Source organism: Chiloscyllium plagiosum, unplaced genomic scaffold (genome assembly GCF_037043375.1).
Source record: "Chiloscyllium plagiosum isolate Xiang-an unplaced genomic scaffold, Cpla_swu_hap1 HiC_scaffold_38, whole genome shotgun sequence".
Taxonomy (NCBI): Eukaryota; Metazoa; Chordata; class Chondrichthyes; order Orectolobiformes; family Hemiscylliidae; genus Chiloscyllium; species Chiloscyllium plagiosum.
The window spans coordinates 81,423,467-81,437,242 of record NW_028270176.1 but is presented as its reverse complement, the minus strand read 5'-3'; the positions used below and the strand labels follow the sequence as shown (position 1 = coordinate 81,437,242).

The 13,776-nt window shown below is 46.5% G+C and overlaps 1 protein-coding gene and 8 non-coding genes across 9 annotated transcripts in view; all 9 read left to right on the top strand.

Moving 5' to 3' along the window:
- The window catches only part of LOC148139665 (uncharacterized), a 481,109-nt gene that overhangs the window by 210,596 nt on the left and 256,737 nt on the right, over window positions 1–13,776 (top strand). The window lies entirely within an intron of this gene.
- Window positions 718–799, top strand: trnal-aag (transfer RNA leucine (anticodon AAG)). The gene has a single exon. It is a non-coding gene; the product is annotated as a tRNA-Leu (tRNA).
- On the top strand, window positions 1,927–1,999 carry trnav-uac (transfer RNA valine (anticodon UAC)). The gene has a single exon. It is a non-coding gene; the product is annotated as a tRNA-Val (tRNA).
- Window positions 3,623–3,704, top strand: trnal-aag (transfer RNA leucine (anticodon AAG)). The gene has a single exon. It is a non-coding gene; the product is annotated as a tRNA-Leu (tRNA).
- Window positions 4,832–4,904, top strand: trnag-ucc (transfer RNA glycine (anticodon UCC)). The gene has a single exon. It is a non-coding gene; the product is annotated as a tRNA-Gly (tRNA).
- trnal-aag (transfer RNA leucine (anticodon AAG)) lies at window positions 6,528–6,609 on the top strand. The gene has a single exon. It is a non-coding gene; the product is annotated as a tRNA-Leu (tRNA).
- trnag-ucc (transfer RNA glycine (anticodon UCC)) lies at window positions 7,737–7,809 on the top strand. The gene has a single exon. It is a non-coding gene; the product is annotated as a tRNA-Gly (tRNA).
- On the top strand, window positions 10,613–10,685 carry trnav-uac (transfer RNA valine (anticodon UAC)). Its single transcript has one exon. It is a non-coding gene; the product is annotated as a tRNA-Val (tRNA).
- Window positions 12,309–12,390, top strand: trnal-aag (transfer RNA leucine (anticodon AAG)). The gene has a single exon. It is a non-coding gene; the product is annotated as a tRNA-Leu (tRNA).

The following is a 13,776-nucleotide window of genomic DNA, read 5'->3' as shown; positions in this document are numbered from 1 at the left end:
ATCAGCACCGTGGAGTTTAGCAAAATTTATTGAGTCGCTTCTCGTCGACTCAGTTGGTATCCATGTGGCTCATATCCAGGTGTGAACATCTCTGCAGCGAATTGCACGGGTAAGGCAAAAAGGCAAGGAAAGTGTCATCTCGAACCGGCTCCGAGGTCAGAGCATCCTCACAATGTGATCTGTCGTTCTCGGATTGTAATGCTACCTCCGGTTTTAGGGTGGAGAACATTCTTTGGGACTCTTATTCTGCAAAACAGTGACTGAAACGATGCTGCGCGGTATGATGTGGAACACGGCCTGCTCAGCTTTGTGCATTTTCCCGGTAGTCCGGTGTGTTTCATGTTCCGTGTAAACGTGAAAGTTGTCCTGTTTCGATCAAAGGGTGAAATCATTTAGCAAAGCAAGAATCGAAATTGCAGTAATGTCAAGCAGCTCATGGTAATTTGACCAAATCATAACCGATCGCATGTTCTCACGCACTCACAGATACATTTGTAGTTGAAAAGATTCTGAGAAGATAGACTCAGCTTACCATTGATAGTTGTCTGGATTGATGGGCTATCATTATCTGCTGCGAAATTGATATTGTAGACGGGCACATCCCAGCAGTTGTGCGAGTCGGAGAGGGACCATGGAACGCTTTTCACGTGGCTTTGCATCGGTTGTTATGCAGGAGCACAATTTGAAGTGCAAGAAAATGATGCAGCGCGGCTGGCTGGTAGTGTGGCCGAGCGGTCTAAGGCGCTGGATTAAGGCTCCAGTCTCGACAGAGGCGTGGGTTCGAATCCCACCGCTGCCATTTCTGCTGATCGTTTCCAACGACGCAGCTTGTTAAAATGCTGCTTCGACTCCTGCTGCATTTCTGTTTAAAACCGAAGAAAATTGGGTTTGCTTCCCGGGCAATGAACTGTGGTGTGGCAAAGTCCCAACTTTTCCGGTGTCTGTGCTGTCATGATCGTGTTCGCCTCCTGCGTGGAAAATCGCAAACAGCTCTGCTGTCGCAGGCAAGTTGAGCGTTTACTGGAACCGAATGTCGACTGTGATTTCATTGCTGTTGTGAAACAAAGTCCTGCGGTGGCACGACTCGTCGTTATTTTGTTTTATGGCCAATGGGAAAATCGTTCCAATGAATTGCGATGTCACATGTTATTGAATTTCTCCCATTTCCTTCATTTCCGTCCTGCGGACATCGGAAGGGAAAGGTAATCTAATCCAGTCTGTGATTGGTGAAATTCACTTTTTTATGGCCCATTCTTATTGTGTTCTTTCTTTCTCTCTTTTCAGCATTGTCTGGGAAGTGGTGGTGCACTCAGGCTCCAGTATGTTTGAAAGAGCAGTTTGGAATTGCCCTGTTGTTAGTTGTGAGATTACTTTATGACTCATGCCCCCGGCCTGTCTCACATTTTGCATTCATGCTCGCTGTGTCTGAAAATGCATTCGGTTTGCCAGTTTTGTTTGTGTTCCGTGTTAAATGCTTTCTGTTTTGCGATTCGCTCAATACATTTCGAATTAACAGGGTTTCTGAGGTAACTTCCAGCTGCAAAAATCCCCAACTGAGAATCTGGGAAAATTTCCCGGAGTATGGTCAGTCGGAGCAAAAGTAAGGAAGTCGTTCGTTTCTGCAGTGTCTTACAACGCTACCTTTCCCGTGAGCAGTCGAACAGACTAAATGATTGTGCCACAGACTGCGACGGCAAGCTCCGCTAAAAAGTAATACTTTACAGTCGGTGTAAGCAACACAATGTTATTGGCGCACACCGCGTGGAAACAGATACTTCGGTGTATCTCGTCCATGCTCACCACATAGCCAAAATTAAAGAAGTCCCATTAAACAACGAGCGATTGGAAACAGAAAGGTGAAAGGTAAAATGGCTTCAACTTTCAGTGCTGGGTGCCACTGAGCCTGAGCAGGGGCGAATGCGCCTTGTTTCTGTAGTGTAGTGGTCATCACGTTCGCCTTACGCGCGAAAGGTCCCCAGTTCGAAACTGGGCAGAAACTGCTTTGTTCTTCAACTGCAGCATTTTACATGGACAGGAGCGGAGTTTGCTTGCTTGCTTTCCCATCTGCAAACCTGCCTTCGAATTTGCTTGAACAAATCTGCTCTCGTAGTGAAATGTAATGCAACTCCATTTAATTACTGTGCAAAGCATTGTAAAGTTTTTCTCCAACCTGATTGTGATCATATGCCATTCTGTTTGTGAGTGTAGTTATCGCCTTCTGATCCTTCCACGAAAATCAGTATCGCACTTGCATTCCTTGCGCAGGCGGCCCGTTTTCAAGACAGGGAAGAAGCTGATGCGCTGGTGTCGCAGCGCACCGCGGATTCCTGAACTAGTCTGTCTGTCAAATGTACCCCCAAAGTCGTCTATGAAGGACATCATTTGGAAGCGGTCTGTCGGTATTCAACGTGCGTGAGTTGTTACCAGAGGTCCTGAATCATGTTTTGGAGCAGTTCGCACGTTAGTGGCTCATTCAATTAGCAACAGCAATGAAAGAAATTACACTCTCAGAGAACCTCTGGACCTGTGCTTTGATAGCGGCCCGAGATCTAACCACGTTGGAACTGAAACGGAGGAATCGACAGAGAGGCTACAGAATGACATCGCATCCATTTGGTTTTCTTTAAATCACTGACGAGCAGGAAAATGTAAACTGGGAGGGCGAGTGGGGAAGTGAGGCAGTTGCAGCTCTGGTGAAATTCCTTCTTTGTGATTCACTCAGCAACCAGAGACGTGTGAAGGTGACTCAGGCGTGAGAGCTCTTCACATCGAGAACAAAAAAGCACTCAAGGGCAGTTAGCACCTCTTCCGGAGTGGGGGTGGGGTGAGCTAATTACCTTTTGACTTCTGTTACTATGTTCAGAAACTGCCTTTTAGATTGATGTGAACAGAAACTGCATTTCTAATCAGCACCGTGGAGTTTAGCAAAATTTATTGAGTCGCTTCTCGTCGACTCAGTTGGTATCCATGTGGCTCATATCCAGGTGTGAACATCCCTGCAGCGAATTGCACGGGTAAGGCAAAAAGGCAAGGAAAGTGTCATCTCGAACCGGCTCCGAGGTCAGAGCATCCTCACAATGTGATCTGTCGTTCTCGGATTGTAATGCTACCTCCGGTTTTAGGGTGGAGAACATTCTTTGGGACTCTTATTCTGCAAAACAGTGACTGAAACGATGCTGCGCGGTATGATGTGGAACACGGCCTGCTCAGCTTTGTGCATTTTCCCGGTAGTCCGGTGTGTTTCATGTTCCGTGTAAACGTGAAAGTTGTCCTGTTTCGATCAAAGGGTGAAATCATTTAGCAAAGCAAGAATCGAAATTGCAGTAATGTCAAGCAGCTCATGGTAATTTGACCAAATCATAACCGATCGCATGTTCTCACGCACTCACAGATACATTTGTAGTTGAAAAGATTCTGAGAAGATAGACTCAGCTTACCATTGATAGTTGTCTGGATTGATGGGCTATCATTATCTGCTGCGAAATTGATATTGTAGACGGGCACATCCCAGCAGTTGTGCGAGTCGGAGAGGGACCATGGAACCCTTTTCACGTGGCTTTGCATCGGTTGTTATGCAGGAGCACAATTGGAAGTGCAAGAAAATGGGGCAGCGCGGCTGGCTGGTAGTGTGGCCGAGCGGTCTAAGGCGCTGGATTAAGGCTCCAGTCTCGACAGAGGCGTGGGTTCGAATCCCACCGCTGCCATTTCTGCTGATCGTTTCCAACGACGCAGCTTGTTAAAATGCTGTTTCGACTCCTGCTGCATTTCTGTTTAAAACCGAAGAAAATTGGGTTTGCTTCCCGGGCAATGAACTGTGGTATGGCAAAGTCCCAACTTTTCCGGTGTCTGTGCTGTCATGATCGTGTTCGCCTCCTGCGTGGAAAATCGCAAACAGCTCTGCTGTCGCAGGCAAGTTGAGCGTTTACTGGAACCGAATGTCGACTGTGATTTCATTGCTGTTGTGAAACAAAGTCCTGCGGTGGCACGACTCGTCGTTATTTTGTTTTATGGCCAATGGGAAAATCGTTCCAATGAATTGCGATGTCACATGTTATTGAATTTCTCCCATTTCCTTCATTTCCGTCCTGCGGACATCGGAAGGGAAAGGTAATCTAATCCAGTCTGTGATTGGTGAAATTCACTTTTTTATGGCCCATTCTTATTGTGTTCTTTCTTTCTCTCTTTTCAGCATTGTCTGGGAAGTGGTGGTGCACTCAGGCTCCAGTATGTTTGAAAGAGCAGTTTGGAATTGCCCTGTTGTTAGTTGTGAGATTACTTTATGACTCATGCCCCCGGCCTGTCTCACATTTTGCATTCATGCTCGCTGTGTCTGAAAATGCATTTGGTTTGCCAGTTTTGTTTGTGTTCCGTGTTAAATGCTTTCTGTTTTGCGAATCGCTCAATACATTTCGAATTAACAGGGTTTCTGAGGTAACTTCCAGCTGCAAAAATCCTCAACTGAGAATCTGGGAAAATTTCCCGGAGTATGGTCAGTCGGAGCAAAAGTAAGGAAGTCGTTCGTTTCTGCAGTGTCTTACAACGCTACCTTTCCCGTGAGCAGTCGAACAGACTAAATGATTGTGCCACAGACTGCGACGGCCAGCTCCGCTAAAAAGTAATCCTTTACAGCCGGTGTGAGCAACACAATGTTATTGGCGCACACCGCGTGGAAACGGATACTTCGGTGTATCTCGTCCATGCTCACCACATAGCCAAAATTAAAGAAGTCCCATTAAACAACGAGCGATTGGAAACAGAAAGGTGAAAGGTAAAATGGCTTCAACTTTCAGTGCTGGGTGCCACTGAGCCTGAGCAGTGGCCACTGCGCCTTGTTTCTGTAGTGTAGTGGTCATCACGTTCGCCTTCCGCGCGAAAGGTCCCCAGTTCGAAACTGGGCAGAAACTGCTTTGTTCTTCAACTGCAGCATTTTACATGGACAGGAGCGGAGTTTGCTTGCTTGCTTTCCCATCTGCAAACCTGCCTTCGAATTTGCTTGAACAAATCTGCTCTCGTAGTGAAATGTAATGCAACTCCATTTAATTACTGTGCAAAGCATTGTAAAGTTTTTCTCCAACCTGATTGTGATCATATGCCATTCTGTTTGAGAGTGTAGTTATCGCCTTCTGATCCTTCCACGAAAATCAGTATCGCACTTGCATTCCTTGCGCAGGCGGCCCGTTTTCAAGACAGGGAAGAAGCTGATGCGCTGGTGTCGCAGCGCACCGCGGATTCCTGAACTAGTCTGTCTGTCAAATGTACCCCCAAAGTCGTCTATGAAGGACATCATTTGGAAGCGGTCTGTCGGTATTCAACGTGCGTGAGTTGTTACCAGAGGTCCTGAATCATGTTTTGGAGCAGTTCGCACGTTAGTGGCTCATTCAATTAGCAACAGCAATGAAAGAAATTACACTCTCAGAGAACCTCTGGACCTGTGCTTTGATAGCGGCCCGAGATCTAACCACGTTGGAACTGAAACGGAGGAATCGACAGAGAGGCTACAGAATGACATCGCATCCATTTGGTTTTCTTTAAATCACTGACGAGCAGGAAAATGTAAACTGGGAGGGCGAGTGGGGAAGTGAGGCAGTTGCAGCTCTGGTGAAATTCCTTCTTTGTGATTCACTCAGCAACCAGAGACGTGTGAAGGTGACTCAGGCGTGAGAGCTCTTCACATCGAGAACAAAAAAGCACTCAAGGGCAGTTAGCACCTCTTCCGGAGTGGGAGTGGGGTGAGCTAATTACCTTTTGACTTCTGTTACTATGTTCAGAAACTGCCTTTTAGATTGATGTGAACAGAAACTGCATTTCTAATCAGCACCGTGGAGTTTAGCAAAATTTATTGAGTCGCTTCTCGTCGACTCAGTTGGTATCCATGTGGCTCATATCCAGGTGTGAACATCCCTGCAGCGAATTGCACGGGTAAGGCAAAAAGGCAAGGAAAGTGTCATCTCGAACCGGCTCCGAGGTCAGAGCATCCTCACAATGTGATCTGTCGTTCTCGGATTGTAATGCTACCTCCGGTTTTAGGGTGGAAAACATTCTTTGGGACTCTTATTCTGCAAAACAGTGACTGAAACGATGCTGCGCGGTATGATGTGGAACACGGCCTGCTCAGCTTTGTGCATTTTCCCGGTAGTCCGGTGTGTTTCATGTTCCGTGTAAACGTGAAAGTTGTCCTGTTTCGATCAAAGGGTGAAATCATTTAGCAAAGCAAGAATCGAAATTGCAGTAATGTCAAGCAGCTCATGGTAATTTGACCAAATCATAACCGATCGCATGTTCTCACGCACTCACAGATACATTTGTAGTTGAAAAGATTCTGAGAAGATAGACTCAGCTTACCATTGATAGTTGTCTGGATTGATGGGCTATCATTATCTGCTGCGAAATTGATATTGTAGACGGGCACATCCCAGCAGTTGTGCGAGTCGGAGAGGGACCATGGAACCCTTTTCACGTGGCTTTGCATCGGTTGTTATGCAGGAGCACAATTGGAAGTGCAAGAAAATGGGGCAGCGCGGCTGGCTGGTAGTGTGGCCGAGCGGTCTAAGGCGCTGGATTAAGGCTCCAGTCTCGACAGAGGCGTGGGTTCGAATCCCACCGCTGCCATTTCTGCTGATCGTTTCCAACGACGCAGCTTGTTAAAATGCTGTTTCGACTCCTGCTGCATTTCTGTTTAAAACCGAAGAAAATTGGGTTTGCTTCCCGGGCAATGAACTGTGGTATGGCAAAGTCCCAACTTTTCCGGTGTCTGTGCTGTCATGATCGTGTTCGCCTCCTGCGTGGAAAATCGCAAACAGCTCTGCTGTCGCAGGCAAGTTGAGCGTTTACTGGAACCGAATGTCGACTGTGATTTCATTGCTGTTGTGAAACAAAGTCCTGCGGTGGCACGACTCGTCGTTATTTTGTTTTATGGCCAATGGGAAAATCGTTCCAATGAATTGCGATGTCACATGTTATTGAATTTCTCCCATTTCCTTCATTTCCGTCCTGCGGACATCGGAAGGGAAAGGTAATCTAATCCAGTCTGTGATTGGTGAAATTCACTTTTTTATGGCCCATTCTTATTGTGTTCTTTCTTTCTCTCTTTTCAGCATTGTCTGGGAAGTGGTGGTGCACTCAGGCTCCAGTATGTTTGAAAGAGCAGTTTGGAATTGCCCTGTTGTTAGTTGTGAGATTACTTTATGACTCATGCCCCCGGCCTGTCTCACATTTTGCATTCATGCTCGCTGTGTCTGAAAATGCATTTGGTTTGCCAGTTTTGTTTGTGTTCCGTGTTAAATGCTTTCTGTTTTGCGAATCGCTCAATACATTTCGAATTAACAGGGTTTCTGAGGTAACTTCCAGCTGCAAAAATCCTCAACTGAGAATCTGGGAAAATTTCCCGGAGTATGGTCAGTCGGAGCAAAAGTAAGGAAGTCGTTCGTTTCTGCAGTGTCTTACAACGCTACCTTTCCCGTGAGCAGTCGAACAGACTAAATGATTGTGCCACAGACTGCGACGGCCAGCTCCGCTAAAAAGTAATCCTTTACAGCCGGTGTGAGCAACACAATGTTATTGGCGCACACCGCGTGGAAACGGATACTTCGGTGTATCTCGTCCATGCTCACCACATAGCCAAAATTAAAGAAGTCCCATTAAACAACGAGCGATTGGAAACAGAAAGGTGAAAGGTAAAATGGCTTCAACTTTCAGTGCTGGGTGCCACTGAGCCTGAGCAGTGGCCACTGCGCCTTGTTTCTGTAGTGTAGTGGTCATCACGTTCGCCTTCCGCGCGAAAGGTCCCCAGTTCGAAACTGGGCAGAAACTGCTTTGTTCTTCAACTGCAGCATTTTACATGGACAGGAGCGGAGTTTGCTTGCTTGCTTTCCCATCTGCAAACCTGCCTTCGAATTTGCTTGAACAAATCTGCTCTCGTAGTGAAATGTAATGCAACTCCATTTAATTACTGTGCAAAGCATTGTAAAGTTTTTCTCCAACCTGATTGTGATCATATGCCATTCTGTTTGAGAGTGTAGTTATCGCCTTCTGATCCTTCCACGAAAATCAGTATCGCACTTGCATTCCTTGCGCAGGCGGCCCGTTTTCAAGACAGGGAAGAAGCTGATGCGCTGGTGTCGCAGCGCACCGCGGATTCCTGAACTAGTCTGTCTGTCAAATGTACCCCCAAAGTCGTCTATGAAGGACATCATTTGGAAGCGGTCTGTCGGTATTCAACGTGCGTGAGTTGTTACCAGAGGTCCTGAATCATGTTTTGGAGCAGTTCGCACGTTAGTGGCTCATTCAATTAGCAACAGCAATGAAAGAAATTACACTCTCAGAGAACCTCTGGACCTGTGCTTTGATAGCGGCCCGAGATCTAACCACGTTGGAACTGAAACGGAGGAATCGACAGAGAGGCTACAGAATGACATCGCATCCATTTGGTTTTCTTTAAATCACTGACGAGCAGGAAAATGTAAACTGGGAGGGCGAGTGGGGAAGTGAGGCAGTTGCAGCTCTGGTGAAATTCCTTCTTTGTGATTCACTCAGCAACCAGAGACGTGTGAAGGTGACTCAGGCGTGAGAGCTCTTCACATCGAGAACAAAAAAGCACTCAAGGGCAGTTAGCACCTCTTCCGGAGTGGGAGTGGGGTGAGCTAATTACCTTTTGACTTCTGTTACTATGTTCAGAAACTGCCTTTTAGATTGATGTGAACAGAAACTGCATTTCTAATCAGCACCGTGGAGTTTAGCAAAATTTATTGAGTCGCTTCTCGTCGACTCAGTTGGTATCCATGTGGCTCATATCCAGGTGTGAACATCCCTGCAGCGAATTGCACGGGTAAGGCAAAAAGGCAAGGAAAGTGTCATCTCGAACCGGCTCCGAGGTCAGAGCATCCTCACAATGTGATCTGTCGTTCTCGGATTGTAATGCTACCTCCGGTTTTAGGGTGGAAAACATTCTTTGGGACTCTTATTCTGCAAAACAGTGACTGAAACGATGCTGCGCGGTATGATGTGGAACACGGCCTGCTCAGCTTTGTGCATTTTCCCGGTAGTCCGGTGTGTTTCATGTTCCGTGTAAACGTGAAAGTTGTCCTGTTTCGATCAAAGGGTGAAATCATTTAGCAAAGCAAGAATCGAAATTGCAGTAATGTCAAGCAGCTCATGGTAATTTGACCAAATCATAACCGATCGCATGTTCTCACGCACTCACAGATACATTTGTAGTTGAAAAGATTCTGAGAAGATAGACTCAGCTTACCATTGATAGTTGTCTGGATTGATGGGCTATCATTATCTGCTGCGAAATTGATATTGTAGACGGGCACATCCCAGCAGTTGTGCGAGTCGGAGAGGGACCATGGAACGCTTTTCACGTGGCTTTGCATCGGTTGTTATGCAGGAGCACAATTTGAAGTGCAAGAAAATGATGCAGCGCGGCTGGCTGGTAGTGTGGCCGAGCGGTCTAAGGCGCTGGATTAAGGCTCCAGTCTCGACAGAGGCGTGGGTTCGAATCCAACGACGCAGCTTGTTAAAATGCTGCTTCGGCTCCTGCTGCATTTCTGTTTAAAACCGAAGAAAATTGGGTTTCCTTCCCGGGCAATGAACTGTGGTGTGGCAAAGTCCCAACTTTTCCGGTGTCTGTGCTGTCATGATCGTGTTCGCCTCCTGCGTGGAAAATCGCAAACAGCTCTGCTGTCGCAGGCAAGTTGAGCGTTTACTGGAACCGAATGTCGACTGTGATTTCATTGCTGTTGTGAAACAAAGTCCTGCGGTGGCACGACTCGTCGTTATTTTGTTTTATGGCCAATGGGAAAATCGTTCCAATGAATTGCGATGTCACATGTTATTGAATTTCTCCCATTTCCTTCATTTCCGTCCTGCGGACATCGGAAGGGAAAGGTAATCTAATCCAGTCTGTGATTGGTGAAATTCACGTTTTTATGGCCCATTCTTATTGTGTTCTTTCTTTCTCTCTTTTCAGCATTGTCTGGGAAGTGGTGGTGCACTCAGGCTCCAGTATGTTTGAAAGAGCAGTTTGGAATTGCCCTGTTGTTAGTTGTGAGATTACTTTATGACTCATGCCCCCGGCCTGTCTCACATTTTGCATTCATGCTCGCTGTGTCTGAAAATGCATTTGGTTTGCCAGTTTTGTTTGTGTTCCGTGTTAAATGCTTTCTGTTTTGCGATTCGCTCAATACATTTCGAATTAACAGGGTTTCTGAGGTAACTTCCAGCTGCAAAAATCCCCAACTGAGAATCTGGGAAAATTTCCCGGAGTATGGTCAGTCGGAGCAAAAGTAAGGAAGTCGTTCGTTTCTGCAGTGTCTTACAACGCTACCTTTCCCGTGAGCAGTCGAACAGACTAAATGATTGTGCCACAGACTGCGACGGCAAGCTCCGCTAAAAAGTAATACTTTACAGTCGGTGTAAGCAACACAATGTTATTGGCGCACACCGCGTGGAAACAGATACTTCGGTGTATCTCGTCCATGCTCACCACATAGCCAAAATTAAAGAAGTCCCATTAAACAACGAGCGATTGGAAACAGAAAGGTGAAAGGTAAAATGGCTTCAACTTTCAGTGCTGGGTGCCACTGAGCCTGAGCAGGGGCGACTGCGCCTTGTTTCTGTAGTGTAGTGGTCATCACGTTCGCCTTACGCGCGAAAGGTCCCCAGTTCGAAACTGGGCAGAAACTGCTTTGTTCTTCAACTGCAGCATTTTACATGGACAGGAGCGGAGTTTGCTTGCTTGCTTTCCCATCTGCAAACCTGCCTTCGAATTTGCTTGAACAAATCTGCTCTCGTAGTGAAATGTAATGCAACTCCATTTAATTACTGTGCAAAGCATTGTAAAGTTTTTCTCCAACCTGATTGTGATCATATGCCATTCTGTTTGAGAGTGTAGTTATCGCCTTCTGATCCTTCCACGAAAATCAGTATCGCACTTGCATTCCTTGCGCAGGCGGCCCGTTTTCAAGACAGGGAAGAAGCTGATGCGCTGGTGTCGCAGCGCACCGCGGATTCCTGAACTAGTCTGTCTGTCAAATGTACCCCCAAAGTCGTCTATGAAGGACATCATTTGGAAGCGGTCTGTCGGTATTCAACGTGCGTGAGTTGTTACCAGAGGTCCTGAATCATGTTTTGGAGCAGTTCGCACGTTAGTGGCTCATTCAATTAGCAACAGCAATGAAAGAAATTACACTCTCAGAGAACCTCTGGACCTGTGCTTTGATAGCGGCCCGAGATCTAACCACGTTGGAACTGAAACGGAGGAATCGACAGAGAGGCTACAGAATGACATCGCATCCATTTGGTTTTCTTTAAATCACTGACGAGCAGGAAAATGTAAACTGGGAGGGCGAGTGGGGAAGTGAGGCAGTTGCAGCTCTGGTGAAATTCCTTCTTTGTGATTCACTCAGCAACCAGAGACGTGTGAAGGTGACTCAGGCGTGAGAGCTCTTCACATCGAGAACAAAAAAGCACTCAAGGGCAGTTAGCACCTCTTCCGGAGTGGGGGTGGGGTGAGCTAATTACCTTTTGACTTCTGTTACTATGTCCAGAAACTGCCTTTTAGATTGATGTGAACAGAAACTGCATTTCTAATCAGCACCGTGGAGTTTAGCAAAATTTATTGAGTCGCTTCTCGTCGACTCAGTTGGTATCCATGTGGCTCATATCCAGGTGTGAACATCCCTGCAGCGAATTGCACGGGTAAGGCAAAAAGGCAAGGAAAGTGTCATCTCGAACCGGCTCCGAGGTCAGAGCATCCTCACAATGTGATCTGTCGTTCTCGGATTGTAATGCTACCTCCGGTTTTAGGGTGGAGAACATTCTTTGGGACTCTTATTCTGCAAAACAGTGACTGAAACGATGCTGCGCGGTATGATGTGGAACACGGCCTGCTCAGCTTTGTGCATTTTCCCGGTAGTCCGGTGTGTTTCATGTTCCGTGTAAACGTGAAAGTTGTCCTGTTTCGATCAAAGGGTGAAATCATTTAGCAAAGCAAGAATCGAAATTGCAGTAATGTCAAGCAGCTCATGGTAATTTGACCAAATCATAACCGATCGCATGTTCTCACGCACTCACAGATACATTTGTAGTTGAAAAGATTCTGAGAAGATAGACTCAGCTTACCATTGATAGTTGTCTGGATTGATGGGCTATCATTATCTGCTGCGAAATTGATATTGTAGACGGGCACATCCCAGCAGTTGTGCGAGTCGGAGAGGGACCATGGAACCCTTTTCACGTGGCTTTGCATCGGTTGTTATGCAGGAGCACAATTGGAAGTGCAAGAAAATGGGGCAGCGCGGCTGGCTGGTAGTGTGGCCGAGCGGTCTAAGGCGCTGGATTAAGGCTCCAGTCTCGACAGAGGCGTGGGTTCGAATCCCACCGCTGCCATTTCTGCTGATCGTTTCCAACGACGCAGCTTGTTAAAATGCTGTTTCGACTCCTGCTGCATTTCTGTTTAAAACCGAAGAAAATTGGGTTTGCTTCCCGGGCAATGAACTGTGGTGTGGCAAAGTCCCAACTTTTCCGGTGTCTGTGCTGTCATGATCGTGTTCGCCTCCTGCGTGGAAAATCGCAAACAGCTCTGCTGTCGCAGGCAAGTTGAGCGTTTACTGGAACCGAATGTCGACTGTGATTTCATTGCTGTTGTGAAACAAAGTCCTGCGGTGGCACGACTCGTCGTTATTTTGTTTTATGGCCAATGGGAAAATCGTTCCAATGAATTGCGATGTCACATGTTATTGAATTTCTCCCATTTCCTTCATTTCCGTCCTGCGGACATCGGAAGGGAAAGGTAATCTAATCCAGTCTGTGATTGGTGAAATTCACTTTTTTATGGCCCATTCTTATTGTGTTCTTTCTTTCTCTCTTTTCAGCATTGTCTGGGAAGTGGTGGTGCACTCAGGCTCCAGTATGTTTGAAAGAGCAGTTTGGAATTGCCCTGTTGTTAGTTGTGAGATTACTTTATGACTCATGCCCCCGGCCTGTCTCACATTTTGCATTCATGCTCGCTGTGTCTGAAAATGCATTTGGTTTGCCAGTTTTGTTTGTGTTCCGTGTTAAATGCTTTCTGTTTTGCGAATCGCTCAATACATTTCGAATTAACAGGGTTTCTGAGGTAACTTCCAGCTGCAAAAATCCTCAACTGAGAATCTGGGAAAATTTCCCGGAGTATGGTCAGTCGGAGCAAAAGTAAGGAAGTCGTTCGTTTCTGCAGTGTCTTACAACGCTACCTTTCCCGTGAGCAGTCGAACAGACTAAATGATTGTGCCACAGACTGCGACGGCCAGCTCCGCTAAAAAGTAATCCTTTACAGCCGGTGTAAGCAACACAATGTTATTGGCGCACACCGCGTGGAAACGGATACTTCGGTGTATCTCGTCCATGCTCACCACATAGCCAAAATTAAAGAAGTCCCATTAAACAACGAGCGATTGGAAACAGAAAGGTGAAAGGTAAAATGGCTTCAACTTTCAGTGCTGGGTGCCACTGAGCCTGAGCAGTGGCCACTGCGCCTTGTTTCTGTAGTGTAGTGGTCATCACGTTCGCCTTACGCGCGAAAGGTCCCCATTTCGAAACTGGGCAGAAACTGCTTTGTTCTTCAACTGCAGCATTTTACATGGACAGGAGCGGAGTTTGCTTGCTTGCTTTCCCATCTGCAAACCTGCCTTCGAATTTGCTTGAACAAATCTGCTCTCGTAGTGAAATGTAATGCAACTCCATTTAATTACTGTGCAAAGCATTGTAAAGTTTTTCTCCAACCTGATTGTGATCATA